Genomic DNA, 26265 nt, shown 5'->3' on the forward strand with positions numbered 1-26265 from the left:
TCTGATGATTCTCAGACTCTGGGATTCCACCAACTAGAAAATCTCTCTCCTGAAAAGAAGCAATACAAAGAAAAAACTGGAAGAGCCTACAAAAGGAGGCTGTCATTTTGATTTGTCCAGTGAAACATTTAAAAGCAAAAAATGAGACATTCTAGTCATAAAAATATAACACGTCACATCCTCAAAATAGAAAGAAAATAAAAATAACAGACCATTCTTTAAATTGGACCAGTGTACGGGCACACCTTGGAGATATTGTGGGCTTGGCTCCAGATCACCACAATAAAGCAAACACAGGCAGACCTCATTTTATTGCTTTGCTTTATTGTAGTTTGCAGATACTGTTTTTTAAAAAACAAATTAAAGGTTTGTGGCAATCCCATGTTGAGCAAGTTTATTGGTGTCATTTTCATGTCTCTGTGTCACAGTTTGGTAATTCTCTAATGTTTCAGCTTTTTTCATTACTATTATATCTGTTATGGAGATCTGTGATCAGTGATCTTTGATGTTATTCATAATTGATTTGGGCACCACAAACCGTGCCCATATAAAATGGTGAACCTAATGTATAAATGTTGCCTGTGTTCTGACCTCAACCTATTGTTCCCCCACCTACCTCCCTCTACTTGGGCCTCCCCATTCCCTGAAACACAACAATATTGAAATGGGGCCAATCTGCAATCCAACAATGGCCCCTAAGTGCTCAAGTGAAAGGAAGAGTCGCATGGCTCTCGCTTTAAATCAAAAGCTAGAAATGATGAAGCTTAGCGAGGAAGGCATGTCAAAAGCTGACAGAGGATGAAAGCTAGGCCTCTTGCAACAAACGCTTGGCCAAGTTGTGAATGCAAAGGAAAAGTTTTTAAAGGAAATTAAAAGTGCTACTCCAGTGAACACACGAATGATAAGAAAGCAAAACAGTCTTATTGCTGATATGGAGAAAGTTTGAGTGGTCTGGAAAAAAGATCAAACCAGCCACAACATTCCCATCTATCAAAGCCTAATCCGGGGCACGGCCCCAACTCTCTCCAATTCTATGAAAGCTGAGAGACGTGAGGAAGCCGCAGAAGAAAAGTTTGAAGCTACCGAGAGGTCAGGAGGTTTAAGAAAAGTGGCCATCTTTACAACATAAAAGTGCAAGGGGAAGCAGTAAGTGCTGATGGACAAACTGCAGCAAGTTATCCTGGAGATCTAGCTAAGATCGCTGATGAAGGTGGCTGCACTTAACAATATATTTTTTAATGCAGACGAAACAGCATTCTATTGAGAGAAGGTCCCATCTAGGACTTTCATAGCTACAGAGGAAAAGTCAATGCCTGGCTTCAAAGCTTCAAACAACAGGCTGAATCTCTTGTTAAGGGCCAATGCAGCTGATGACTTTAAGTTGAAGCCAATGCTCATTTACCATTCTAAAAATCCTAGGACCCTTAAGAATGATGTTAACTCTACTTTGCCTGTCTCTATGAATAGAATAACATAAAAGCCTGGATGACAGCATGTCTGCTTGCAGCATGGTTTGCCGAATATTTTAAGCTCACTGTTGAGACCTACTGCTCAGAAAAAAAGGTTTCTTTCAAAATATTACTGCTAATGACAGTCCACATGGACACCCAAGAGCTCTTATGGAGACATACAAAGAGATTAACATTGTTTTCATGCCCACTAACACAGCATCCATTCTGCAGCCCATGGATAAAGGACCAATTTTGACTTTCAAATTGTATTATTTAAGAAATGCATTTCATAGGGCTGTAGCTATCATAGGTAGTGATTCCTCTGATAGATTTGGCAAAATAAATTGACACACTTCTGGAAAAGACTCACCATTCTATGAATGCCATGAAGGACATTCATAATTCACAGGAAGAGGTAAACATATCAACATTAATAGGAGTTTGGAAGAAGTTGATTCCAGCCCTCATCAATAACTTTGAGAGGTTCAAGATTTCAGTGGAGGAAGTCACTGCAGATGTGGTGGAAATAGGCTGGGTGTGGTGGCTCATGCCTGTAATCCCAGCACTTTGGGAAGCCAAAGTGGATAAATCACCTGAGCACAGGAGTTTGAGACCACCCTGGGCAACATGGTAAAACTCATCTCTACTAAAATACAAAAATTTAGCTGGGCATGGTGCACACACCTGTACTCCCAGCTACTTGAGAGGCTGAGGCATGAGAATTGCTTGAACCCCAGAGGCAGAGGTTACAGTGAACTGAGATTGTGCCACATCACTTCAGCTTGGGCTACAGAGTGAGATTCTGTCAAACAAACAAAAAAGGATGTGTGGAAATATCAAGAGCACTCAAACCTGTAATCCCAGCACTTTGGGAGGCTGAGGTGGGCGGATCACAAGGTCAGGAGTTCAAGACCAGCCTGACCAACATGGTGAAACCTGTCTCTACTAAAAAAACAAACAACAACAACAACAAAATAGCCAGGTGTGGTGGCAACCGCCTGTAGTCCCAGCTATTCAGGAGGCTGAGGCAGGAGAATCGCTTGAACCTGGGAGGTGGAGGTTGCAGGGAGCCGAGATCATGCCATTGCACTCCAGCCTGGGCAACAGAGCGAGATTTCATCTCTAAATAAATAAACAGCAAGAGAACAAGAATGAGAAGTGGAGCCTGAAGATGTGACTGAATTGCTGCTCTCTCATGAGAAAACCTATATGGATGGGGAGTTGCTTCTTACAGATGAGCAAAGAAAATGGTTTCTTGAGATGGAATCTACTCCCGGTACAGATGCTATGAACGCTGTTGAAATGACAAGAAAGGATTTAGAATATTATAGGAACTTAGCTGATAAAGCAGCAGCAGGGATTGAGAGAACTGACTCTAATTTTGAAAGATGTTCTGCTTTGGGTGAAATGCTATAAAACAGCATCGCATGCTACAGAGAAATCTTTCATAAGAGGAAGAGGATGGACTCATCAATGCAGCAAACTTCGTGTTTGTCTTATTTTAAGAAATTGCCACAGCCATCCCAACCTTCAACGACCACTGCCCTGATCAGTCAGCAGCCTTCAACATCAGGGCAAGACCCTCCACCAGCAAAAACACTACAACTCGCTACAGGAGCAAACGATCATTAGCGTTTTTTAGCAATGAAGTATTTTTAAATTAAGTTATGTACATTCTTTTAGACATAATGGTATTGCACACTTTATGGCCTACATGCAGTAATGGTGTAAACATAACTTTTATACGTACTGCGAAACCAAAAAATGCATGTGACTTGCTTTATTACGATATTGGCTTTATTGTGGTGTTCTGGAACCAAGCACGCAGCATCTCCAAGACATGCCTACAGCTTTTATGAAACTCTTCATCGACTTTACTTTCCTCATTTTGCAGTGGGCCAGTGGTCACAGTCTGACCTGAGTCCCACTACTGGTGTTTGGCAAAAAGTTTCGTGCAGCCTGAGAGTCATGAGTTCAAATCTTCATTTTGCCATATCCTAGTTGCCAAATCGCAAGCCACCCCGACCCCCCGTTTCCTCATCTATAAAATGGGGACAGTAATTCCTATCTTGCAGGGAGTCTGTGCATGCATTCGCTGATATTTCCTGAGCATTTCCTGTGTGCCTGGCACTCTGCTAGATGCTGGAAAGGCAACCTTGAAATGAAACGCACAGTCCTAGTTGAAAAGAGATGAAATTATGCAAAAGTGTATACCATTAAGTATTAAACAACATGTTTAAGTGCTTTGAGGAAGTACAAGCTGTTAGGAGGATTCAGACTCTGGGGTGAGCTGCCCACTGATCACTCCTACACATGGTAAGGATTAATCATTTGTGATTTTCTCACCTCCGCAAACTGTATTATTTAACATATTTTTCTTTAAATGGACTCTTTTTCCTCCTTAAATAAATTGAGCCTTGCTCTAAGAAATGCTACTAATTTGTGTATTTTATAGGTTATCTTTCTAGATATTTTTCCTAACACACACTAAAATGAACACATCAGTAAATAAAGAAAGGTCCAAAGCTCACTTTGGACAGTAGAGAGATAATCTTCACATGAATGTCTAGTACACAGTCGGCTTTCTCAAAGTGTGAGTCCCCTCTCTTCTGACCATCTGCCCTGGGAAAAAAGTGATCATCATTTATAAAGCCTGGTATCCCCAGCTCTTCTCTCCAAAAAACCCCTCCTTTACCCCAGAAGAAAGGAAAGTCAAGCTTAACTCAACCTCAACCCAGCTTACTGACATAGCATTAGAGTTAAAACCAACTTGGCTTTGCACCTTGGCTTAAACGTATGGTAAAACCCAGAAGTGCCAATCCCAGAGCCAGAGAAAAACGCTTTTATCCAACTCTACTCAGTGCAAAGTCTATAAATCAAGAACCCATCAAATACATACACACATGCACACACGCAACACGTTCATACTCAGATACACACACAAACACACACTTAAGCACTTACACATATTCACACAGACTCTGACACACACACATTCATATACTCACACACACAGCATGCTTATTCACGCACACCCACACACTGGCACAATACATTCATGTATTCACACACACCCTTTCTTGAGCAGTTAAAGACCATTTCAACTTTTAAAAACGTCTTAATTTGGTTTAATAGCATTTCAGGTTTCACAGAAGGGGGGCAGGTGTAGGTCAAATAAATTTAATGCTGCCTTAAAAAATAAGTGGAAACTGTGGCCCTGGCACGCAGGGATGGCAAGTGTAACACTGGCAGAGAAGGGGAAGGTAACCTCAGAGAGTGAAGGGGCCAGTGATTTTGCAATACTGACGTACTCTTTTTGCATATGAAATTCATAGAAATTTTTTGCTCTGCCACAAAGAAATCATGCTCTGTACCATTAATTTTTAAACAAGTGGTCATTTCAGTTGATCTTTTGTTTCCTTCTTTTTGAAAAAGACACAGTTTCAAGAAATACTTTACTTTTCTCTTAACTGCACCCCCAGAGAATTGGGAGGGAAAATGCCATGATGGCAAGTGACATTGAGCCCCAGGTCCGGGGGTACTAGAGGGAGGGGTGGGGACTGGGGTGAACTGATGAAGACATGCTCTGGCTAAAGGGAGTGGCTGTGACTGAGACCCTCAATTGTCACCATGCAGGAATGCACAGCTCATTTGGCAGATCTCCCAATGGTCCCAGAGAAGCCAGAAATCTGGGTTTTTATATGGAATCTCCTAATTTTTAAATGCCGGCAACTCATTCAAATCAAAACAATCTCAGGCCAAAGAAAGCACATCTGTGGGGTAGAGGTGGCTGCGGCCTGCCCGTTTGTGACCTCTGATGAAGGACGAAGAAAATGGGCCTGGAATCAAGCTATCTGGGTATCACCAAGGCTGGCAGACCAACTCCTTCTGTGGGGCTCCTCCTTAGCCAGTCCGAGCCTCAGTTTCCCCATCTGTATAATGCAAGGACTGGCCTAGATAACATCCGCGCTCTGCCACCCAGGCCTCTCTGAAAGGCACTAAGTGGAAAGAACGGCGTATCCAGGCCGTGAAAGGGGCATAATTTGACACCGTTTCAAAAACCGGGAATTCAACGAGAAATGTTTCTCTTCCCCGGCTGAGGTTTTTGGAGGCAGTGGGCGTGTTTTCTGAAAAAACACAACACATCAAGTCAGGAATTTCATCAGGAAAAACGTGGCAGCCCTGAATGGGCTCACATCTGGGGATCTGCTTGTTGCAAGTACACACTGTTCCGCCTGCCACAGACAACAGCTCAAAGCTGGAGACACTGCTGTGAGGCTGATGCGGCTCAGACTGGGAGCAGTAACTGCCCCAGACTGGCCTCCTGGTGAGCTCGGCAGAAACACAGATAGAGGCCTCCCATCTCCAGTAGAGAAAAGAAAAGGCCAAACTGCAAAGCTCTCAAGTACGATGTCTCAAGCACGGTCCCTTGTCCCCACACCTGCAGCTTTGAAGGCAGGTCAGCCTTTGCCTGAAGCTGAACCCAACTTTCTAATTCCTGCTCTCAAACAATCATGGTCATGATTCCCTCCATGTGCTGCGTGTGACGATGGGGCTGGCACAGGGCTGAGTGCCTCAGTGCATTATCTCCTTGAATCAGAGAGAGGAACTCTTCTTACTCCATGATATGGTTTGGCTGTGTCCCCACCCAAATCTCATCTTGTATTGTGGTTCCCAAATCCCCATGTGTGTGGGAGGGACCAGGTGGAGATAATTGAATCATGGGGGCAGTTTTCTCCAACCTGTTCTCATGACGATGAATTAGTTCTCACGAGATCTGATGGTTTTATAAGGGGCTTCCCCCTGTGCTGGGCACTGATTCTTCTCCTTCCTGCTGCCACATGAAGAGGGATGTGTTTGCTTCCCCTTCTGCCATAATTGTAAGTTTCCTGAGGTCTCCCCAGCCATGCTGACCTGTGAGTCCTCTTTCCTTTTTAAATTACCCAGTTGGGTATGTCTTTATTGGCAGCGTGAAAATGGAGTAATACACTCCCACTCCACAGATGAGAAAACTGAGGCTCTGGTGGGGAAGCCATCAAGTGGTGAAATCTGGATTTAAGCCTATGTCCACACAAAAATCAAAGCCTTCTATGCCACTGACTACTATTTTTTTAAGTGTGAGTTCTACTATAAAATATTCACCTTCATGAGGTTAATCCAACAAATGTATCAGGGAATAATGCAGGCGACAGATCCACTGAGCGGACCTAACCTGTGCCTGGCATTTTAACCGCTGGACAGCTCTTTAGTAATGAGGGACAGGTCTCTGTTCCTAGGTGGTTTCTTTTGCAGACTACCATCACCATTTCCTCAAAACAAAGAGGAGAAACGGGACTCAGAGAGCCAAGAAAACACAGTATGACAGCAGAGTTGTAAAGGGGTGGGAGGCCTGGCCTGGCCATGTACCAGAAGGGCAATCTTGGGCACACTGATTAACCTCAAGTCTCTGTCACATTCTCTCCAAAATGGGCATAATAAAATGGACAGAAGGAGATGATGGTGCATTCAAGCACCTGGCTCAATGCCAGGTCTACATAAGGTCCTCCTATCTCCCTTCCCAACCTGCTCCTCCCTCTGACTTCCCCATTTCAGCAAAGGGCAGCTCCGTCCTCCCAACTGCTCAGGCCAGAAACCTTGGAGTCACCTTGGACTCCTCTCCTCATATCCCTTTCCAGGGCCAATCCCTCAGCAAATTTCACTGGCTCTATATTCAAAACATATCTAGAATCCAACTCTTCCCCCGATCCCACTGCCACCACCTTGGTCCAAGTCACTGTCACTTCCCTGCCTGAGCAGTCTCCTAACAGTTTTCCTGCCCCACCTTCTGACCCCACAGTCTGTTCTCTTGGCAGCCAGAAAGATTCTGCTCTACTTAAGGCAGATCCTGTCCCTCCCCTGCTCAGATCCCATTCCTCCAGGGTCTCCCACCTCACTCAGCTTAGAAGCCAAAAATCTGACCCTGGTCTCCAACACCCTACATTATCTGCCCCTGGCTACTTCCCTAACCACGTTCCCTGCCCCTCTCCTCTCACTCAGCCCCAGCCACAATGAACTCCTGGCCATTCCTGAACACACCAGGCACAACCCCACTCAGAATCTCTGTGTGGGCTCTTCTGCCAGATAGTTTCAGGGAGGCCTTGCCTGCCAGTGATGTGCTGCAGCCAGCCTGTACCAGCCTGCAAGAAACAATTGTTAAATGTGCATGAATGCTGTGAAGTCCTTGTTAAAAAAAATTGATAGCTTGAAAGCGGCCATGGTGGGGGTATTTACACCGCTGTAAGTGGCAGAGGCTACAAATCAGGGCCTTAATTTCCAGAGAACTAGTTTACCAGCATGCCATCACAGTGGCCAACCTATTTAAAATTAAAATTAAAAATTCCTCTTTCCTGTTCTACCTCAATGTTTCCCATCAGCCTCCCTTGCCCCCACTTAATTTTTCTTCATAGAAAGGCCAAGACTCTCTGTCTTACTATTTGCTTTCTTATTGTCTATCTTCTTTTCCCCCAAAACAAAAGCTCCATGAGGGTAAGGACTTGTCAGTTTTGTACACAGCTGTTTGCCAAGTGCCTGGAACAGTGGCTGCCTCAAAGAGGTGTTCAATAAACATGTGTTGAACAGATGAATGGTGGCTGTTACAGTTATGGGAAACCTTTACATGGATGGTATTTCAGACACTTGACAGGACTTGTAATAGTGGGGGAAGGCCAAAAAGAAAAAAAAATATCACCTCATACACAGTACTAGCCTAGGAAAAAATGATATTCCTCCCTGAACATCCATGCCTTTGAGTTTCCATGGTAGACCATGGTTAGGAGTTGCAAACATGTAATGGGCAACGTTTCGAAATTCACTAAGCCTCAGCTCACAGAATCAGAGCTGCAGGAGACATAAGAGACAAGCGGGGTCACTTGGTTCTTCTGTTCACTGTCCAACAAGCCCAACCACTGCCCATGCTCCACCTTCTATTTGCAAGATTATGTATTGATACATAACAATTGTATATATTTATGGGTGGTGTCCATGTGATATTTTGATACATTCATATAATGTGTGATGATCAAATCAGGGTATTTAGGATATCCGTCACCTCAAACATTCAACATTGCTTTGTGTTGGGAACATTTCAATCTTCTCTTCCAGCTATTTTGATATACAACATACTGTTAACTACAGTCACCCTACTGTGCTATTGAACATTAGAACTTTTCTTTCTACGTGACTGTATGTTTGTACTCACTAACCAACCTCTCCTCATCACCCCCACCTTCCCAGCCTCTGGTAACCCTCATTCTACTCTCTACCTCCATAAGATCTACTTTTCCAGCTCCCACACATGAGTGGGAATATGAGATATTTGTCTTTCTGTGTCTGGCTTATTTCACTTAACATAATGACCTCCGGTTCCATCCATGCTACTTACAAAATTTTTGCAAGGAGCATCCACCATGGCCTTGCTCAGCTAAGAGTTAAATTCTCCAAAGACTCTTTAAAATAGTTTAACCTCTCATTCAACACTGAATTCTTTCTATAACATCTCAGACAGGCAGTCATAAACAGCCTCAACGGTTGGCAAGTCCACTTAGGACTAACCCAAAAATCAGCCAACTCATAACCTCTACTGCCAATGCTGGGCCTGCCCAGGCACCATGCAGAAAAACAGCTTTCCTCACTTATGGTAACTCTTTGTACAACCTGGTGGTGAGTGTCTGGAGCGCAGGGACCTATTTTCTTCTAGATGGTGCACGAGCTCCACATGGACTTGTTCAATGCCATCCTAGAGTGTAAAGGGCAGACCTCCACACACACAAAATTATCTAGCTCTAAATCTTAATAGTACCAAAGTTGAGAAACACTGGTTTACCTGAAGACAGATGCTTCCTCCTTTTTGTAAATACCAAGGATCAACTCAATTTATACTTCATTTTCATACTTCTGATCTAGATCTGGATATAAGATTCATTTTCTCTCTTAAATCTACTGTAGAACAGCCAACAGCATGATCCCAATGGTAAATGATAGCTAACTTGAACCTCAGTGTTGGAGAGGCTATACAGAGAGGTGAGGACTTGGGTGAACTAACTTATCCACCTAAAAGGGACAGACATTTCCCAGCCCGTCAATGGCAGTCATGTGGGAATGTGGGCACAGTACTCACAGATCTTGTGATGTTTTAATGGGAGCCAGAAATCTGCATTTTTGTGTGAAAGATCCAGATCTTCAAAAGTTGGCTCTGTTCTATTTTTTAAATGATCTGCAGACCAAACAAAACACATCTTGGCTGCCAGTGTGCAAGCTCTGTGTGTCCCCAATGTTACTGTCATGTCCCTAGATGGAACATGAGAAAGTTCAATAAAGGCAGTAATGGGAGCAAAAGCTCAGAGCAGAAAAAGAAATATAGGCTGACCATCAGGGGCCCGGGAATGTGTGGATCTCCAGGGTCACCCTTCTACTCCTGGTGATCCAGATTCATCTCCCACTTATCCTCTGAAGCCCAGTGCCTGTCCTATGCTTGGCTGGAGTGCCCCAACTTTTGTACCAGAGACCATGAAAAGAGATGATGATATGGTTTGGATGTGTGTCCACACCCGAGTTTCATGCTGAAATGGAATCTCCAGTGTTGGAGGTGGGGCCTGATGGGAGGCGATTGGATCAAGAGGGATCGGCTTTTCCCCTGTGGTGCTGTTCCGGTGATAGAGGTCTCATAAGACCTGGTTGTTTACAAGTGTGTGGCACCTCTTTCCTCTCTCTCTCTCTTTCTCTTGCCCCACCATGTAAGACGTGCCTGCGTCCACTTCGCCCCCACCATGATTGTGGGTTTCCTGAGGCCTCCCCAGAAGCTGAGCAGATGCCAGCATCATGCTTCCTATACAGCCTGTGGAAGTGTGGGCCAATTAATACTCTTCTTTGCAAATTGCCCAGTCTCAGGTATTTCTTTATAGCAGCGAAAGAACAGACGAATACAGATGACCCGCCCTTAAGATGAACATCCTTACTTGAAATAAGTAAGACCAACACCCTTACTTGAAACAGAAGATAATCTTCTATGGGGAAGAACATGTGGAGGGCAGAATAGTAGCAGGTCTTAAAAATACTGACCCAGTAAGAATGTTTGAGGAGAAAAGTAAAAAGTGCACACAAAGAGTATAACATGGTGCCTGGAAAAAGTACAAATTTCATAAACAGTACTGTAGTCCAGGAGGAGAGGGGTGGAGAAGGCATACCTATAGGTACAGCTTTGGGGGCTCTAAGGAACCCATCCACACCCACTTCCAGAAAATGCTGCCGACTTCATTTTGGAAATCTACCTTTCGCTCACTCCATCCACAGCTCCACAGGTGCCACAGTACAGAAACCTCCTGAACAGAGATTGATTAAGAGATGAGTACATGACCTGCATCCGAACTCTTGAACCAGCTGTACCTGAAACCAGCACTTTTCAGAACTTTTTATTTCCCAAGACAATAAATTGTCTTTTTTCTTAAACCAGCTCAGAAGTCAGTTTTTTGTTACTGACACCTGGAGCAGTCTCCACAGCTAAGGTGACCACTGGCTGGGATTTTGCTTAATCTCAGCTTTGAGGCTGGGGAGGCTGATGATGATTTTAGTATCATAAACATGGGCATCTCAGGTCTTAAAACGCTCCTGGAGTTTTCCTTACTGCCTCCCACCTGAACCCCCATTGAATTCCTCAAGTTTCCAATCTCCTCTTGTAGAAGGCTTCAAAGCCCTCTTTCCCCTTTCTGTCTGTAGCCACTGGAAACCATCACCCCATTCCTTGCAATGGGAACACAAGAAGTTCTTTGCCATTCTAAACAGTGGCTGACAACCATTTATGAGACCTGCAAACATTTCACCACTCTTAAATCAACCCCAGATGACATAATCATCATCATCACGAAACTAATGAAAACCCGAAGGAGCAGAGATTTGGACCATCTTGCCTTTCCCCATGATGAGCGGAGATCAGGAAAAAGTCCTGAGAAAGACATAAAAATGAAGCAAGCTGATTGCTCCTTGGAAGAATTCTCAGCCTCATCCCCATGAGATTCAAGTCCTACTTTTTCCTGGAAACAATTTTTAGCATCTCTTGGCATGCTTTCTGGTCAGGAATTGGTAAAAAAAAAAAAAAAAAAAAAAAAAAGAAAAAGAAAAAGAAAAAGAAAGAAAGAATGAAAAGAAAATGTGCGGGAGAGAAGCTTAATGTCTTTTCACTGAAATTGATTTCCAGGGTCTGTGTCGATGATTGGGAGAGGGGTCATACACTAGGAGCCTGGAGGTGTATTTCTGGTGGTTCCTCATAGTGATTTTAAAAGCGGGACATTTCTCACAAAAATTCGGATTTCGAAAAATCAGAACACCTGGCACCATGGAGACCATTCCTGAACAGCACTGGGTGGAGTCCCTGCTGATGAATTAGTATACCTACTTCATTATTTCTTACCTGTTTGGGCTCTCTGGGTACCTACGGCTGCAGTCGTTGATTTCAGATGTAGGCTCTGTGTACATTGAAAAATCATTTTTAAACTATAATCATTTTGACTCTGGACATGACTGATTGACACAGAATGGCAGCTGGATTCTGAGCAAGGCCCTACCCAAACTGGCCTCATCTTCCCTGCCCTCCCTGTTAACTGGCTGCTCCCAACTCAGGACTTTTGTATTTTCTATCGCTTCCTTCTAGAATGTTCTCCCACGTTCCTTCAGCACTGTGCTCAGTGAGGCCTGCCTCCTCTGGGCATGTTCTAGTCAAACCTTCTCTTGACTTTGTTCTCCTTGGACTTATCATCATTTGATATTCTGCGTCCTTTATATACATATGTGTTTATGTTCTCTCTCCTACTTAACTGTGGCTCCACAAGGGAGGAGATTGTGGTCATTTTTGTTCTTGACTGCATTCCCCACGTCCAGAGTAGGGCCTGGTGGCCAGCTGGTGCTCAATACATATTTTTGAATGAATGAATGAATAAGTGTAGTTTTTATGCTGAAAAGGACATGGAGTAGGAGGCGCAGTGGAGGTGAAACGATGAACACCCAGAAAGTCTGCTCACCTCTCCACTGGAAGCCACATAGATGCTTCTAGAGAAAAACACATTTTCCTCAATGTAGAAAAGGGAACAAGAAATAAAATGAAAATCATCAAACTAGAGCCTAGAGCTGTCAGTTTGATAGACAATCGCTCCAGGGTCATATATATATATATATATATATATATATATATATATATATTTTTTTTTTTTTTTTTTTTTGAGATGGAGTCTCCCTCTGTCACCCAGGCTGGAGGACAGTAACACCATCTTGGTTCACTGCAACCTCTGCCTCCTGGGCTCAAGCAACACTCCTGCCTCAGCCTCCTGAGTAACTGAGACTATAGGCACAGGCCACCACGCCTGGCTAATTTTTGTATTTTTAGTGGACATGGGGTTTCACTATGTTGGCCAGGCTGGTTTTGAACTCTTGACCTTAAGCAATCGGCCCGCTTTGGCCTCCCAAAGTGCTGGGATTACAGGTGTGAGCCAGCACACCTGGCCTCAGGCTTGTTTTTATGTGTTCCTCTCCGCCTCTGACCCATGCCACCCAAGATCCCTCACTCGTCTTGAAACAGGGCGGGGAATCTCCACTCTGCCACGGACTGGCCATGTGGCCACGGACAAGACCCTCCCGCAGGCTGCTGTTTCCTCTCCTAGACAGATTCTTAACACTGATGGCTCTGACTTCTAGGCTGTCTGTTGAGGACCTAGCTTGGTAACTTTCCTTGTGGAGACGTGGAAAGCTTGTCTCTTTGGCTCAGTCTTAAGGCATCTGGAACAACCTGAGCTATTTTCCAGCTTGAGCCTCGCAGCTCAGGTGGTTTTCCCTTCTCTTTCACTCCAAACTATACCAATCTGCATTTGTGTCCTGCAGGATGATATGATTTCTAGACTAATTTTTCTTCCACAAGTTATAATTCGCTTTTAACAATCCCTGTGTGGGGGGGGGTGGTCTTTGATGCATTCGTTATGCAGATTCTGTTATTTTCATGTCATCAATGGGGAAACTGAGGATGGAAGAGGGGAAGGAAGCCCAAGGCTAGTAAGTGGTAGACTGTGGATTTGCACGTGGAGAAACTGGCTTCTGTATTATACTGTACCCTAATGCTAATGGAATACACAAATACATTCTTGTAAGAAACGGAAAAATTATAACTGAGATTTAACATCACTTTTAGTCCCTTCTCATGCCTGTTCTTATTAATTCATTGTGCAAGTAAGTGGGGGCCAAAGAGTTTAATTTTTTCTATGGTGGTTAAAACATCAGGGAAGTCAGGGGTTATGAAGACAAACTCTAGAACTATACTCCCACATACAAAGCCTGGCTCTACCCTATCATTTGCTGGGTGACCTTGAACAAGTCACTTAACCTCTCTGTGTCTTACTTTTCTCATTTAAAATGGTAATAGTAACTACTTTTGTTGTAGAATTATTACGAGGAATAAGTGAGTTAATGCTTCTAATCTTTCGAAACAGATCCTGGCATAAAGTTAGCACTCGGAGATTATTTTTATCAGCATTATAGTCATCCAAAGGTTAGTTATTCTTCTTCCAAAGACACCAGACACAGACTAGATGTGCCCAGACACTAGTGTGCTCTGAGATGACTTTACTGATGTCCCTAAGATACTGCATTTGTTTCATTTTATTTCCCTGAAAACAGAGCCCAGAATTGCAGCTCTGATTAGTAAAAGGTTCTGGGTATTTGGGTGGAATTTGTTGTAGGCAGCCTGCAGGGATGAGTTTTAGAACTAAAATATTTTATTTTAAATGAATAGATCACAGGGAAAACTTCATACCCTCAGATTCGTGTTTCTGAAACTTCCCTCATGAACTCTGCCATGGCTGTGTGCCACTTTTGCTATTAATTACTTGATGGAGTTGGTTTTGAAACCATTTTTGTCTTAAGCAGTAAAAAGTTGTGAAACCATTTGTTTGAAATGCTTTTTATATCTTTTCCAAATGCATAAGATAAAGACAGAACTCTAAAGAAAAAAATATTCATGTACGTTTCAAGTTAATGTGGAAAGGGTGCATATATCATTATAAAGAAGTCTGCCCTTCAGAGACCAGGAGAGTCTTCCAGAATGTCTAAAGTCCCCAAATGGTAGCTACCTGAAGAACAGTAAGGAGTGTGCCCAGGGCAGGTAACTTTCATTTTCACGCCTTTCTTTGAGTACTCCCGGGAGTGGGTCCAATTTCACAGTACCCTCAGAATTTCAGTGTTATTTTATTTAACGTTGTATAACAAATCCGATATAGAAGGTGTCTGCTCCACGGACTGATGAAGAGATTGGGGCTCGGAGGGCTCTTGTGATCTGCCCAAAGACACACAGCAGGTTGGTGATAGAGGAGATTCCCATAGTCCCTCCAGTAGCTGCCCAGCCTCGGACAACTCTGTCCCGTGGTCCTACATCATAGCCAAGGGCCTGGCCTGGTCTAAGGAGGAAGTCACTTCATTCTGGTTGGCAAGAAATGGCAGAGATTCTTGAAGGATTTCATCCAGAAAAGGATTTTGCAACCCACTTAGGTTACTTTTTCCATTTGCTGTTCAAGAAAAAAATCCACTAGTTCTCAATGGAATGTGGGGTAAAAGGCCACAAAAACTTAGGTTCATTGAGAATGAAGGATGCTATTGAAATGTAAGAATAGATCATAAATAACTAGTTGGTCAGGGAAGTCTCTCGAGGCCACCATGATTGTTTGTGACCTTGTTCCAGGAGGGCTGCAGGTTGTGGTGCAACAGGCCCATGCTTTGGGTCAGACAGACCTGGAAAGGAATGCCACCGGACAGCCACCTGATCTGTCCACGTCTCCATTTCCACATTTGTTAAATGGACACATCTATATCACGGAGTTTTTTTTTTTCTCATTTTTTTTTTTTTTTGGATTAAATGAACTTAATGAAAGTGTCTGCTGTCTGGCACATAATAACTCCTGTGAGCTGTTTTTACATCTCCTTCCTCCCTCCTCCAATCTCCTCCCTAAATACTGAGATTTCTTTTTTATTTATAACTCTCAGAGGCATACCTGTGTACTTTAATTTTTCAAAGTCCCAGAAGTCAGGGCAAGTTTCATTCATTAGATAATAGCAGAAGATTAAAACATCCATGGGGATAGCGAACCCTTCCAGATTCCCACCACCACTTTATGCAATAGGTGGACTGTCTCTGTTTTATGAATAGGGAAACTGAGGCAGAGTTAGGACCTAAACCCAGAAATTTGGGATTCCCATTCTGGCCTCACAGTGATATACTCCGCCATCTGTAAAACCTGGTGAAGACGACAATGTTACAACTTAGATTAAGTTTGTTCATATAGCATATCAGATCTGGAAGGTTCTGAGTGGGCACCATTCAAAGCCAGGTGAGAAGGGGCCATGCGTCTTTGGCAGGATCAGGTAGCAGGAGAAAAATGAGAAATATTTTGTTTTTCTTTTTCAATTCATTAAGGCTTGTTGAGGGGAGCAAGAACCTCATTTTTTTCCTTCCCATTACTTCCCTTTTATTTTAGGGGAAACGTGCATTTCAAAGACTGCTCAATAGCAGCGTTGAAGTCTCAAGTTCAATCACAATGTCCCCATTGTGGCTGGGGACTCCCTGGCCTTTAAGCATGGGTTATAAAAATTTGGTCTGAGCCCAAAGTCTGGCTTTAATAGAATATTTTAATTTTGTTTAATGAATATTATTTTAAATCTGTTTGGCAGTTTTAAAATGTGTTCTTTTATTTTTAAATTAAAATTTACTAATGTTCAGTACGTTCTTGGGGGTGGGGGTACAGTAAGAAATGGGGGTGATAATAATACAAGCTACCATTTATTGAGTGCTTACTATGTGCCAAACACCCTGCTCTGCACTCTGTGTGTGCCAGCCGCTCTTTTACGCCTCCTAACCGCCCCAGGAACAGTAACTGCTGTCTCCAATGTCTGGGAAGTTGAGAGAGTCAGGCCCCTGCCCGAGATGGCAGTCCGTGAGTGGCGGACTGACTCAGGCTCACACCAGAGCTGTCTGAGTCCAGGGCCTTTGCTATTGACCACTGCCGGACATTTTCTTGATACATAAAAGGACTCAACTGATCAACAGCTTATAGATACCGCACTGACCCAGCGTGTGGTTCCCCAAAATCTGAATAGCTAGCTTATCGAACATTCAGTGTAGGCAGGCAGCGTAGCAAAGCTAAATGTTTTCCATGTATTGCCTCATTTATATTCTCACAATGGCCCTACGAAAGTTATTTTATTATCATTGTTACCGTTATCATTATCATCCCAAAGAGTCTAAGTAACTTGCTTCGGGTCAAATTCATAAATTAATAATAGCTGTAGCTGACACTGATATAATGCATACCACTTGCCAGGCGTAGTTCCAAACACTTCATATTTATTAACTCAGTCTCCACGACAGCTTTCTGAGGAAGGTGCATTATTCTTCACGCTGCTTTACAGATGGAGAAACTGAGGCACCAAAAAGTCTGGTGACTTGCCCCAAGTTAAATGCAGGAGTAGGTTAGCAGTGAGAGAAACTGCAACCTGAGCTGCCCGGTCCTGCACTCATCCTCTTCATCTCAAGGCTGAAAGTCAGCGCCCAGGCTTAAGTTCAGGGAGTCTGATTCTCCACATTCCTCCTCATTCTGCAGCACTTACTGAGAGAAGCAGAGAGTTGCTGTCAGCCTGAGTGAGCCTGGGGCACTGGTAAGTACCATATGCCTAATGCGGTTTTAGGTGCAGAAGCCGGGGCACTGCTTTTGCTGAACCAGGCATGGCTTCTGTGAGTGAGGGTCTACAGAGGGAGGTGGTGTTCGAACATTAGAAAGCTCAAAAAGTCATGTCAACACCCTCTACACCCTCAGGAAAGAAGAGCCATGGGATACTGGTGAGAACACACTGGGATCCTCCTACCGGAGATGCTGGATTTGGTCCTTCTCACCTCTGGCTCTCCAGTAAATAGCCCAGAACACAGCTAAGTAAGTGTTGTTAAGTAAATGGATGAAGGCATAAGGCACCTGTAATTTCTCCCCATCACTGTGCAATGTGGCAAGCACATCAGAGACACTTGATAAATAATAAATCATTGAAATGGTATATGAAATGTCCCAAGTCCATGTCCGTTCTGGTCTACAAAGATTGTCTTGTCATATCGCAACAGCTTAGAGGTCAGACATTTTTTTCCATAAAGGGCCAGGCCGCATGGTCTCTGTAGTAGCTGTTGAACTCCGTGGTTATAGGGCAAAAGCAGCCATGGGCAAAGGCTCAGGCCACTAATTGCAGTGATGCCACGACTACTTCCATAGGTCCAGCTCGAAACATTCATTCATTTCTATAAAAGCAGGTTCAAAATCTTGTGAGAATCTGCTGATGTCTCTTACTTTCTCAACCTGATTTTTCTACCTGACCATTGATAAATATCTATAAGGTAATGAAAGTAGAGAATGACTTTAAAGGGACCTTCTTGTTATGCCAAGGGAGCAGGTTGGATATTCTAGTGGTTAGGAATCAGAACTGGGTTTAATCCTGGCTCTGACACAAGCCATGTGACCCTGGACAAGTTATTCCCAGACTCACTTTCCACATCTGTAAAATAGGAATTACCATAGCAGCACATTCCATTTAATGCTATTTGGAGTCAAAACGTATAAAGTATTTCCACAGCACAGTGCCTGGCACATAACAAGTATTCAATAAAACCTGTGATTCCCAAACAAGTCTTACAACTGTTTTTTTAAAAAACAAAAGAAAATCCCCAAAACTAATTCACTAAAAACAAGCACAAAGGAATGACAGTAAGGCCACATGAAGATATTTTCAAAATCAGGTTCCTCAAGGCACTCTGGGGGTCCCACAGTGTTAGAAAAATTCTCCACTCTAGATGAAACCACCAGCAACACCCCCCCACCTCTCTGTGCTTATCCCCCACCAAAAAAAAAAGCCCGATTCTGTGTCCTTTTGTCACTCTTTCTTGTGGGTGCCTGAGCAACGCAGAGACGTTTTGAGCGTTTTAGACATTTGCTGAGTTTAAGGCATTCTTTCTCCCCTCCTGCCCCCCTTCTCTCCACACCCCAGCCATTAACTCCTCCAGGGAGTGTGGTCTATTTAGCAAGAGAAGGGCACTGGTCAGCTTGGGCCCATCGCAGACCGGAGGTGAATCATCTTCGGGGCTCCAATCTTTTTCACGTCTGGATGGGGCTAAAACTCTGTTGACAACACAGGCACGAGTCACAACTTGTTACACCACGTGACCTGCCGAGCAGCGGAGGCCTCCCTCTACTCTAAGAGTCACACAAAAGGTGAGAGGTGCACAATCCTCCTCTGGGCTCCTTCCTCTCCACCTCCTTCCCAACCAAGAGGGACATGCAGACCTTTGCTGGAGAGATCAGTGTTTCTGGAACACCCTGAAACAAAAGTCCTGATATGTGCAAATAATACACACCCACAAAAGAAAATAACCTCTTTGTGCTGACACCCTGTCTCTCTGAAGAGGAGGTTTTCTCCCTATGTGGAATTTCCATCAGCAACTGGGTTGGTACCAAACTCAGGATGTAGTGGACACGCTCTCCGACTCTGTATTCCAGGAAGCTGCCAATCAATAAAGATTTAGAGGTGTGTACTTATGCCTTGCATCTCAGATGCTAGGAAACATAGTAGGAACAAAAATTGTTTTGGACACCATGAATACCTTAATCCACAAAGTGACTACAGGGAGGAAATGGGAGGTGAAGAAACTGACCAGAAGGAGCATTTTCATTTCATTTCATTTTCAGCCTCTGATTTCTGCATATGCAAGCACCAGGTAAGAAACATCTGCTTTGGAGTAAGGGATGGCCCCCAGAACCTGCTTTTTCTCTGAAACAATGAGAGGGAGCCATGCGGAGTGAACCAGAATGTCAGGCTTCCCATCTCCCCTTACCACAAGGACACCTTCAGAACCCAAGTCAAATCGAGATCTTTCAACCATGGGGTCAGAAACCCGCTTTCTGTGTCCACTTCAACCAAACACGTCTAACAGGCAGGAATTTAGAGTTGGCCGAGGTAACGAGAACTAGTGGTTTTCACCCTGTTTTGGTGACCTTCATCAGGCTTATTTATGCGCTTCAAGCTCATGACCTAATACATGTTGGTTTGGCTTCTCTTCCCATAATAGCAGCCTGTAAAAAGCTTTTGAGAATTCCCCGTGTTTTCTCATTTTGGGTCAAGAAAATAAAATCGATATCTAAGTAACCTTAAAAAAATGGCCTGCACAATCTAAAAATTTGGCATGTTTCCACTAGGACTAAGGATATCTCTAAAAGCCTCAAAGATCATCAAAATGAAGTCCAACATTTGCCGTTTTTAAGGTGAGATGGTTGGTAACAGAGTATGTGAGCATTAGCTAAGCGGAGCTTTTTGACATAAGTCAAACAATGACATTTAAAACTCACGTTAAAGCAATCACTGTGTGGAATGTTTCCGTGTTTTTCTCATTTCTTAAACAGAAGTGTATATGTTTTCAGCATAGTTTCTTGGTGTAATTTTCTTTCTTGACAAACCCACATCTTACCATGAAACCCAAAGTATGCACGCTGCAGAAGAATAATGGTCGAAACAGACCCGGCTGTCTCTGGCATGATTTTCCTTTACAAAATTAAAATGTCTTTTGGCTAATACACTGTATATTTCAGTTATGAAAGACTGTTCTTGGGAGACGAATAGAAAAGAAAGGGGAGCTGACAGATTTAGCTGATGCGAGACAAAAATAAGTTGCCATGTACAGTAGTCAAACCCTCCAGTTCCTCATTCTTTGGGGAAAAATATGTTGATTTTATCATTTTTCCCTTAGTTACATTTGCCGAGAGTTGACAGTTCTCCTTGGAATGACTGCAAGTAGATATGTTCGTATCTGTTACATCTGGGAACACAGACGTTTAGAAAATGTAACTTTACTAGATACTCAAAAGGAAAAAGGAAGAAGAAAGTCCAACGCCATTGAAATTACACACATTTTCATGTTACTGACACAAAACTATGGATACTAAATGACAAAAGAGTTTCTAACCTTTATGACATACTTTGTTCATTTTTAAAGATGTTTAAATTGGCACTGTGGCATATCTAAGTTCCTGTTTTACATTTCTGCGTACATCTGAAGGCAGCGGCAGACTTTTCAAAAATGCATGAGCAGGCACATCTGTGTTCTGACTACTATCATCCAAAGGCGATGACAGCGCTGACAAAGCCCCGGATCCTGCCAAATTTTGTCCCAAAGACGCGTCTCTCAGCCCCCACTGACCCACAGCCTGCTGGTTCAGATTCAGGCAACCAGTGGCCTCCCTTAACGTTCAAAGAGGCAAAGATAAATCATTCCAGCTACCTGACTCTCCGCACCACCTGTTCCAAATTATTCTATGCTCTCCAAATGTAACCCCGAAACAACACCCACCCATAGTGATCCGGCACCTTCCAGTAAACTTGACTTGGGCTGCGTCGTCCGTAATGTTTTAGGGCCTTTCCGCTGCCGGTAAATTTATTGACTCTTTTTAGGACCTGAAATGCGTAGCGTTAGTATCGAAGGAATAAATCAAATTAGTCCTTAAATAAAGGGTCATTTTCCTTTACAGAACCATACCCAACCTGCGAAGGGTCATGGCTCACAGAGGTTTGTATTTGTGTTTCTAAATATTTAATATGATTTTGTTTCCCTATTTCAAACGGCCGTGGCGAAAAAAACGTCAGGGGAGGTTCAGAAAATAACTGTGCTCTGCGCATTTAAAACCATCCAAATTCAGCGTTTGCCTCCAAAGGAAATGATAGCAGAAGTGTTTTGAGCCAGAGCTTGTATTGCACATGGATAAGGCATATTTTGCAGAGAAGTGAAAGCCTAGATTTCGTTTTCACTCAGTCTGGCCCAGCGTTGGTCATTTGACCTGTGACTCAGTTTCCTTGTTAACAAAGTTGGAATGATGATAATCATACTCAAAGGGTCTCGGCAAGAATCCACTTTAAAAATACACATGAAGCCTTGACTGCGGGCCTGGCAAACCAGTTCTCAATAAACAGTGGCTATTTTCATCACTACTATTAAACAGAAGGATATAATTTGCAAGTCAGAGAAATGACAAAGAAAGCCAATAGTATGAAAATGAACAAAAAGAAAAATGCAATGAAAATAAACATGCAAGCCTATAGCTTTCTTCATGCCCTCCCCTCCAAATACACCTGGCAGGTACCTTGAAACTGATTTTAAATCGCATGCCATAAAGAACAAGCTCCAGCCCCTCTAATTCAGTTACAATAACACAAGTGGGTCTGCAGCCTTAGTCACTGTCACTTCAAGTATTTGCTACCTGACAGAGGGGATTTATCCTCCTCGGACTAGAAAAGGGTGTTAGTCAAACACCATTAGGCCAGTTACGATCTTCAAACAGTGAAAATGAAGCATTGTCTCCAGTGAATTCTCTGCTAATCGTTTTCTTACTAGAATCTTCTTTTTCTTTGTATATTTAGGACTGTTTGAACTGCCACAAATGATATGGGGGAGAAGTGCGCCATTCAGGAAGCTGTTGTGATTCTGGGGGATGGAGATAGGGAAGAGGGTTGGGAGTGAGTGAGGAATTGTGGGGGGTGTGTGCGTGCGTGTGTGTGTGTGTGTGTGTGTGTGTGTGTGTGTGTTTTCTGTCAACAGGCTGTGTTTTCTCAAGTCTGGGGTTAATTCTCTGTAAAGAGATTCCTTTTGAGCAGAGTCTACCAACTCCTTTTTCAGAACAGTTAGCTAATGAAACAAAAACAACCAAAAAACAACAACAACAAAATGGTTCCTTCCACGAACAAAACCCAGTCTTAGTAACAGTCAGAAAGTCCAGCCTTTGGAGGTAACAGACTAACCACCTCCTTCACTGCCACAAACCTCACAGATAAGGGAAATCATATCATTAGGCGAATTCTCCCTTTATCAAAAGTCTTTGGGGGAGCAGGTTCTCCTTTGTACCAAGGAATTTATGTCAGGCCAGGCAGTCTTTATTTTCATCTTGTACCCAGCTGGGAAGCAGTGACGTTTTTACCCTGCCACACATGTGCCACCAATCCTTCTACCTAAGCCTTTGCACACAAACACACAGCACACCCCTATGTCCTGAAGACCCTGCCTAATACTTATAATTTATTCTCCCCCAAGCATCCTGGTGCGAAGGAGGTCTGCCCACCAAAGACAAAACCTACTCCAGTCACAACTTCCACTCTTCCTCACTGAGAAGATATGTGCGTGGATATTTAGGAACAAATGTGTCTAAAATTGTATCTCCAGTCCCTTCACTTTTCTCCAGACAGCCACAGGCCCTCTTCTGTCTCTGCCCAGAAAGGCATCTGTCATAAGCTGCTGGGAACCTCACTTATTCACCATTACGGCCTGTGATTTTATTACACAAGGAGTTTATTGCTGGCCTAATTACTTTCAAACTGGGCATTCCAGCTGAGGACACCTAAAAAACATCTGGTGGAAGGAGCGAGAATGAGTTTCGCTCTGAGCTGGTTACGGTTGGATTTCTGCATAACTCTGGTCTCTTGCGCCCGACACAAGTTGTCTTTGGAAAAGTAACTGAAAAAATAAGGAAACGGTTTCTTCTTTGTGGGAAAGGAGTCATCTTGTCATGGAGGATCCAAAAACGTCTTAAAGTGGATGTGCTTGGACTGTGTATACTTTTTTCACAAACGGCTGGGGTCTCCATAGCTTGCTCACCCTAATTCAAAATGTCCTTAGCTATACCACAGAGCCTTTTTGCTGAGGGCTTTTCCATTCTCCCAACAGCAGCTAGCATTTTATCAATTTATCCATCTGGAACAAGGCTTGCAATCTCTTACATGCAATTTAAAGCAGCAGTAATACTGCATATTTGAAACAGTGGTGTCTTGGCGTTTTTGCCAAATGGTAATCCTATAACAAATTAACAAATCATACCTTGTTATGATGTGTTTAATATAACACAAAAGACATGAAAAGATTCTAAACCTTATGGCAATTAAAACTTTAAAAAAAATCTTAAAGTATTGAGATACACATCTTTTATTTTATTTTATATTTCCTTTAGTTTTTTGATATTGGGAAAGTGATTTATGTGTTTATAGAGTATTCTTATACACGTGGTCACTACACCAGGTGAGCTATTTTAAGACAGAAAAGAAAAACGCCCATTCCTTTAAGATAAAATAGTGAATAATACTGTGAAGCTAAAGTTACAAGAGAATGGAGACATATAAACTGCTTTCAAGTTAAAAAAAGTTCAGGCTCTTTTGGACCTAACCACGTTGGTCTTTTCACAATGGCGAAAGTTAGAATTTCCTCTAAAGGCAAGGAGATTTTTTAATACAAACAATTTAATGCAAGATTAAATTAGTCAAAAGCAAGATTCAAACCACTACCATTTGTTATTTGTTATATAAATTACTGAAGAACATATCCCAGTATGAGAGCGTCTAAATGCAAGGACGTGTAAAGGATGAAGGAATTTAAGGTGATAAAGAAAAGTGGAAAAAAATGAACATTTATTTCTCGACTAAAATTGTGAAAGATTCTTTCACAAAGATTATTGTGAAAAAGAGGTTCTCTCTCTCCCTCCCCGTTCTCTTTCTCTTTATACTTTTTTTTTTTATTTCTTGCAAGCAGGATGGTCATATGTGTATGTTAGTTGGTAACAAATGGGTCATAGTCTGGTAAGGTGTTATTAGTTCTGTATCTAGTATGGTCATAGACATTTCACTCAATTAAGAAACGACTCATGAAATTAATAGATTCGGCTTGAAATACAATTGTCCACTGGTTATAATTTCCTTTGTAAGGGATCTGCCTAACTCAAACATAATTCAGCGCTCAAATTCTTACATGATGTTTGTAAATCATGCTCCTGCCCCTCTGCCCTCGCTAACAGCTAAACTTGGATGTTCACCTCTTCCACTGTACCTCGTAATTAAAAGGTACCTCTTACCCGGAGTGATTTATACCTCCACGTTATATTTTAAAAAGTAGTTTAAGATTACATAGCATTTCGGGGAAGGGGAAAAGAAAAGAAAAAGAGTATTCACAAAACTGCAGCATCGGTCTTGCTTTTTAAAAAGAACTCAGAACGCAGAAGGGTGCACGCTGTCAACTCTTAGCCTCGGCTTTGGGGGAGTAAGAACCTCGCACTGCAAAAGGCGCTTCCAGTTCAACAGCCGAGAAAAGCGCACAGAGAATTTTGCGATAGGAGTACGTTCATCAGTCACGCTTTCCTAGTATTCCTTGAGCTTATACACTATTTATTTGGAGGGGGGAGAGGCAGGAGTATATTGAAAGAGCTTGGGCCAGCACGGCCGTTTAACCTCCAGACCGCAGAACTAAAAAGCAATTCCATTTCCCACTTTCTCCCATTACAACAAAACCCTTGCCTCCTTCTGAAAACCCTTCGGATGTAAACTTTTGTAAGTTTCGACTCTACCCGCAGCAGGCGCCAGGATTCCCTGCTCCGGTTCAAAGCCCCAGACCCGGACCACAGCGGGCCGAGCGCAAACGGACTTTTGAAAAGAAATGTATTAATAGCTAGAAGGCAAAGACTCAGCGGGCCGTTCCAGCCCCATCCCGGCATTCCAGCGGTTGGCTCCGCTTCTTGGTTACCCCATAAACACTACCTGAGCGCTTGAGTTTGTGCACTAGGGGAGCGCCCCTCATCGCGAATCTCCGGGACCGTAAATCAAACAAAACGCAAAGGACCCAGCCGCGTCTACACCGCCTGCGCGCCATGCACTTGTCCCGCGCGCGGGAGAGCAAACTTTAGGGTCGTTGCCCCAAAGCGCATGGGGACACTGGGGCCCGGAGCCTTGGAGAGACGTTCCTGAGAGGGGCTCCGCTGCTGTTCCCTCTGGCCTTGTGCCTGCGTGGCCCTGGGAGGCCCGCGCGCCCCAGAACGCCCCGACAGCTGCGGAGGCCCCGCTCGGCGAGTGCCGGAAAGAGGCGCAGGGCGAGGGGGTCCCGGCGAATCCCGGCGGGCGGCCTGGGATGGGTGCCGCGGGCGGTACTCACCGCGCGCAGTGGAGAGGGCGCCCCGACGCGGTGCCGGCTGGCGGGTGCGGGTCGGACGAGGCCGGGCTGACTGCGGCGGGCACGTTGCTGTCTCTGCTGTTGCCGCTGCCTCCGCCTCCTGGGCTGCCGCGGCTGCTGCCTGCGTGGGGAGGACCGGCCCCTTCCCCTCCCTGGGCCGGGCCCTCCCTCTGCCCCCGCCCGGGTCCCCGCGCCGCTGCGTGGGCGCGTGGGGGCGCCGAGGCGCGACGCTGGGCTCCGCGGGCGCACACACCCGGCGGCTGGACGCGGGGCGCGGGGCTCTGGACCTGCAGCTGCCGCCGCCGCGCCGCTTCCTGCGCCTGCAGCCGAGCAGAGCGCGCTCGCTCCCGCCGGTCCTGGAGGCCAGGGCCCAGCCTCCTCCCCACCCACCGACACCCCGCACCTCCTCCCTCCCTGGGGCAGCACATCCTTCCTGCAAGCCAGGCACGACCCCTGCGAAAGGAACGACTGCTCGGAGAGGACCTCGACAATGACACTAACATTCATTCACTCGACCACCCATTCATTCATTCAAACCATATTGAGCATCTACGGTGCCAGGTACTGCTTCTGGGATTCAGCTAGAACAAGGCTAGTTTTCTGCCCTCCCAGAACTTACATTCACATGGAGAGATAAACCACAAACAAATAAGTAAAGAACAAGACAGTTGCAGAAAGTTACAGTTACTACGAAGAATATATATATATATATTTAAATATATATATATTCTTATATAAATATATATTTAAAGA

General features: G+C 44.0%; 1 protein-coding gene across 1 annotated transcript in view; it reads right to left on the minus strand.

Annotated features, from left to right (window-relative positions):
• The window catches only part of EYA2 (EYA transcriptional coactivator and phosphatase 2), a 294310-nt gene extending 268684 nt beyond the window's left edge, over positions 1–25626 (minus strand). The window contains exon 1 of the mRNA XM_032263648.1: positions 25495–25626. The gene's annotated coding sequence lies outside the window, so the exon portion shown is untranslated. The remainder of the gene's footprint in view (positions 1–25494) is intronic.
• Between the last annotated feature and the right edge of the window lie 639 nt (positions 25627–26265).

The sequence above is a fragment of the Sapajus apella genome, unplaced genomic scaffold (assembly GCF_009761245.1).
Source record: "Sapajus apella isolate SASKATOON/1434 unplaced genomic scaffold, GSC_monkey_1.0 scaffold137, whole genome shotgun sequence".
NCBI lineage: Eukaryota > Metazoa > Chordata > Mammalia > Primates > Cebidae > Sapajus > Sapajus apella.